Below are 6,000 nucleotides of genomic sequence, written 5' to 3'. Positions count from 1 at the left end.
CTACTTAAATCATACCAACTTCTATGAAAAAATGGAAAGGTTTTGCTCAAGTGGCTATAAATACCAAAGTGTTAAGTACTGTGCATACACAATTGTACATTTGGACACTTCCAAAAGCATATATTTTATTGAACAAAATATGACACTTAACAGATAGAAGACATGGGTTGATTTCCACTAAAATATTTTAATCAATAATCTAAAATTATAATTTTTATGTACGTGGGTTTCATTTAATATAACTAAGATCCCCATTGTAATATGAAGTATTAGCATATGATATTCAGTGGAAAAACAAAATTCAAAATTCAAGCCTGTTCCTAAACAATACAATTGGCACCCTATCTCTCTCATATTCCCTTTCAGTCTTCTTCCACTTATTTTGCTTTCTTGTTTCTTTAAAGATGTAAGGAAATATTTATGTAAGGGGAAACAATGCTCCTCTCAGCAAGGGTCAAATTACCCCATGGTGTCACATAATCTTGGTCAGATGCCTCCATCAGCATCTAAGCCACCCTATTCTATGCCCCCTGGAGCTTCCTGATAAGGCCCGAGGGCAGCTCCACATAAAACACATTACAGTAGCGCAGACTATATTTCTGGGAACCTGGCCCTACAGTTGGTCTATTTTATGATAAAGGTAATCCATCAAGGGGACCAAAGCTGATTCAGTTCTAAATTTAGGTCTGAACCTAGATTTTAATGGATCGAGATTACCAGTTTCACCCAGAAACACCTGCAGCTGCTCCACAACCACCCTCTCCACCTACTATAGTCTATAGTTGTTGCTCTCTGTTAGGTCTAGAGAGGGCTTCTTGAGGAGTCAACACACTGCTGCCTCTTTAAGGGCAGCATCCAGCACTACATAATGCAAAGACCCATTTACCTTACCTCTGGAGCACTCATTCATCCCATCCCGGCTAGCTTTCATAAACCAGGATGCCTTATTAAATATAGCCCATATTTTTCCAACAATACAATATTACTTTAAGCTGCCATTGCTTCTTCCAGAAAATTCTGGGCGCTGTGGTATAAGGGTGCTGAGAGTTGTTAGGAGACCCCCTATTTTTCCCACAAAGCTACACTTCCCAGAGATCCCTGTGAAGAGGGATTTATTCATTTTTTGCACATTTATTTAATATTAAAACAAATTACAATGATACATTTCAAACACAATTAAAAATTACACTACAACATTGTACACTGCCATAATATCACAGAACAATCACTCCAATCCTCAATCTCCCATCACTGGCAAGGAATCTCTTCCTTTCAGCTCACTTTCACAATAAGTTTGAGAATTCACTGTCTAAAGGGAGGGAGGTAACCTGTAGGTCCTGGGTCAGCTCAGACTTCATGGCCTCTGTGGCAACCATGAGACTATCTCAGTAAATTAAAGGCCCAACAGAAGAGACAGAACATACCCTAGTTCAGGTCTTTCCAAGGGAGTGGGAAGACAGAAATTCATTGGTAGGGAGGTTTGTGCTGAGCCCATTGTCTGAGATGGATAATACAATGGTGAAATTTGAAGTGATGATGCAGTGCCCCTCTATAAGGCTGGGGGATCCATTAAGGCGGTCAGTTCCCAGAGACTTACGGTATCTGATGGATTCCTGAATACTCTCAGGAATTTTCAAGTTGGCATGCTCACCATTCTGTCAAAGTCTTGATATAGAATTGGGAATTAAGGTAGGCACTTGACAGGTTGGCTCTTAAGTGTCATCCTCAACACTGAAGCAAACAGGGCTCCCTCATATTCTCAGGAGTGTCAGGCGATGAAGTAGGACAGTGCCTGGAAGGGACTCAGCAGCTTGAAGGCCTGTGGTTTTTAATCTGCCTTTTAGTAGATTTTAAGCGGTTTCAATGAGTTTTAATTGGTTTTAACTCTTCTTCAAGTGATTTATGAAGTGACTAGGGAAGATTAGGGAAGATCAGAAACCTATGGTTTTTGGTTTTTTGGTTCTATTTGCCTTTTACTTTCCATGCATATTTGTTTTTAATGTCTCTGTGATCCTTTGATGTCAAAGCATGTCAACCTGGAACTTTTTTGCTCCTGATCAAGCAACCAGCTGCCTGCAGTAAAATCGGCATGGCAGAATTTAATTTCAGTGATCAAAAAGATGGTATTGGAGATCTCAGAAAATGCCTGGAGAACAAGTGACTGGTCAAGTTTATTGGACTTGATTTCTGAGGATGATTACTTAAGATTTGTATTCAAACCCAGAAAGTGTTAATGAAATCCTCATTTGCTGTAGAATTAAAGAGACAAGTGCCAATGGAAGAGCTTTTACTTAAGCACTAGGATTCATTATTGTAACAGAACATGTTATGAAGGTTATGTATTACACAACATACATATTTTACCTGGCTTGGAGAGAAGCTACCATCAAAGGGAGCAAACACACTTGTCACAATTTCTATCTTTACTCTATGTCCCAATATATTATTGTGACATAGGAATGCTATTGTAGGTGTGACTCCATATTTCATGTTTGATTACAAATGACCACAACTTCCAAGCCACTGGCTCACCAAGCCGCCTCTCTTTTTCACAGTGCTTGGTCTCTTCATACAAATGGCACACATATCACAGTTTCTTGAAACCACCATGTGAAGAGATGTTTCTCAATACAGCTGGAAATTAGTCTACAAAAAAGTGCACCAGATAGGCCCAACACAAGAGACAGAACATGCCTTGTTCACATCTCTGCAAGGGAGTGGTAAGGCAGAAATCCATTAGGGAAGATCAGAAACGTGTGGGGTTTTTAGTTTTTTGGTTCTGTTTGCCTTTTCGCATGGATATTTCTTTTTGATGTGTCCGTGACTGCATCACATTATTTCTCCCCTGTTGAAAATCATGCTTAATGCAGGAAAAATACTACTTCTCTGTTACAAGGAATGCCTCTCCTCTCGAAAAGAGAGTAAAACAGACCATCATATGTGTATGCAAACATTGCTCTGACAACTGACAAATGCATGCTGAACTTCTTTCGCCTCCACCTTACAATACTGGACATGTACCGAATACCAAAGACCCTTTGATGTCAAAGCATGTCAACCTGGAACTTTTTTGCTCCTGATCAAGCAATGCATATTACAGGGGCAACTCGTGAAGAAGCTTTTCAACCAGCTGCCTGCAGTAAAATCAGCATGGCAGGATTTAAAATCAGCATGGCAGGATGGGAGATAGCTACCTTTACTCTGTGACCCAATATGTTATTGTGCCATATGAATGCTATTGTAGGTGTGACTCCATATTTCATGTTTGATTACAAATGGCCACAACTTCCAAGCAGCCGGCGCCCTAAGGCTTTTTCACAATGCTTAGTTTCTTCATACAGATGGCACACCTTTCACAGTTTCTTGACATCACCACATAAAGAGACGTGTTTCAATACGGCTGGAAATTAGACATCGAAAAAGTGCAGCAGACAGGATTTCAGGTGCTTCTCCAGAGAGGTGACTGAATTAAAGGCAATTTAGGCTTACCAGGAATGTAAGTAAAAACTTTTGTTCATAGAATCCTAAAGTTTAGAGTTCAGAGGGGACCTAGGGGTCGTCTAGTTAACCCCTTGCAATGCAGGAATCTCAACAAACATCCCTGGTTAGTTTTGTAAAAGTTCTAATGTTCTTAATGTTCTAATGTTCTTAAGTATGCTTAAATGTTCTAATGATCTTAAGTATGCTTAAGTATGTAGGCGCAAACAGCTTGAGGCAGCCTTACCTGCGACCGCAGACTCATCCGAAAGACTGTGAAGCTCCTTTTAACACCAGTGCTACTCCTCCCTAGCAGTGCTTTTCCTATTGTGAAGAGCCTCCACTTCAGGCCTCCCCCAGAATACCCCATTGGTGGGACGTCTGCTGGGTGGTGCTGAGGAACCAGAGGCACTTGGCCCACCCATAGAAAAGTAAGCTCTTTGTTGCTTGGGTGCTGCTGGCCTCATTGGCATGAATGTAACCAAGCGGTCAAGATAGGACACTCCTGGCCTTGTCAACCATCTGTATAATGGTGCTAATACTCTGAGGATCTTGAAGGAAGATAAGGTGGATATCTGCAACTAGGAAATGTCCCCTCCAGCAGATACTCCAGCCCCAAGAACGGGCAGGGCAGGTTCATTTGTGATCCAAATCTCTCCCTTAGTAAGTACCATTTATTTATTTATTACCGTTTATTTACATTTGTTTGTTTGTTTGTTTGTTTGTTAGATTTGTTAGTTGCTTTATCTTGCCCAAAGCAAGCCTAAGCGACTTACATTGGCCCAATGTGCATAAACATTCATGCCAAACTATTGGCATGAAAGAAACCGCTAGCCCAGGTTCAGATAACATGACAAATTGGACTTTCAATACCTGCTGCATGCTATTGCCCTATAATTTGTTTTTATGGTTTAATGTGATATACAAACCAAGCTATTAATTTCTGTACCCTCAAGAAAAAATGAGGCTTTTAAACCTCCTACACATTTACCTGGGAGTAAGCTTCCTTTTGCACAGGAGGACTTGCTCCTGAGTAGGGCTGGGTGGTGTTGGGTTTTGAACATCGAGGTTTGGTGATAAACCCACTTTGACACCTTCTCAGATGGGAAGGGGGAGCACCTTAATGGAGCCTCCACCCCGCTGCTGGCTCAGCTCCTGCAATCAGTGGTGGGTTGGGGGCTGTGTAAAACTGCTTGGGTGAGGTGAGGGCAAGTCTCAGCCAAGCAGTTTAAAGAGGCAGAGGAAGGAGCAACTGTTTCACCTATGCAGCTTGTTTCTCCCTTGGCCAGTATGAGAGCAGACAATGGGGTTTCACTCATCCTTCTGAGTCCCTCTGCCTCCAGCACCCGGCTGCAGCTTGTTTCTCCCTTGGCGCTGGTAGCAGAGGGACTCAGAATGTGGCGGTTTCACCAGCAATATACCACTGAGTGAAACTGTCATCATAGTCTGCCCCTCATACTGGACCCGGGCGATGTATTGGTACATTGCCTAGGCCTACATGTGAGTAAATAGCAGAAGTCAGCACTGTGAATGTGTAAGGCCATGGCACCCTGGTGTGACTTGAAGATGCCCCAGAAAAACTAAGAGACATATTGTAGTGGCAACTGTTGCAGGAAACCCCCCCCCCCATCATTCAGTTTGTACAAACTCCACACACACTCACACTCACACACTACATACGCTATGCTTCTGTTATAAATTCATAGAAAAGCAACCATACATCGGATTTGCACTGTTCCACTTTTATTTTACTCCATGAAGGAAGGACTACAAAATGGGGAAGGTTTGATACAGGCCACCATAATCCCTTGAGCATACCAGCACATACACAGGAGCCCTGCCCAGTTGCTATGCCAACCCTGATGGTCCTAGACAGAAGACCATCAAGATCACAAAGAACTTGCATATGGGAGTGGATTCAGCACGGACTGGAACAAAGGACAATAATCAGCTCTTCCCTCTGGGGGCAGGAAACTGCAAACTCCCCTCTGTCACCTGGAAAGTACTCATGGGGAGGGGGAAAGGGAGAACCAGCCAGGTGACAGGACACTCAGGTTACCACCACAACCCCCTCCCTCAACCCCTCCTTTCTGTGATGTATGTATGATGTTTCTGGGGGTGGTCTTGATCTACAGGGTGGCAATTTCAAAAGTCTTTATAAGACCTTGCACACCATTTTTCTGGGTCCTTCATCTCTCCTGCAAGTGAGGGGAGCACCCTGTTGCAACAGTTCAATAAAGGCCAAGCCTACAGGCTGCTGTTTTGCTACAAGTTATCCTGGCTGGTGTCTTTGTTTTTGTCCAAGGGAGCCCTCGGATTTTCCTGTTAACACAACCACATGTTTAAGGTCCCATTTGGCCTTTTTATATCTGGGTTTCTAACCTTGCCCTAGTTTGGGGGGGGGGGGTGTCAGTTCGTTCTCTCTCTCTCTCTCTCCAGTAAAAAACTGAAGGAGAAAACAGTCTAAAATTGAGAGTATATGGCCATGGGGAAACTTGGGGGATGGTGGGAATCCAGACTCCA

The sequence above is a fragment of the Podarcis muralis genome, chromosome 8 (genome assembly GCF_964188315.1).
Source record: "Podarcis muralis chromosome 8, rPodMur119.hap1.1, whole genome shotgun sequence".
NCBI lineage: Eukaryota > Metazoa > Chordata > Lepidosauria > Squamata > Lacertidae > Podarcis > Podarcis muralis.
Note: the sequence above shows the minus strand (reverse complement) of the source record.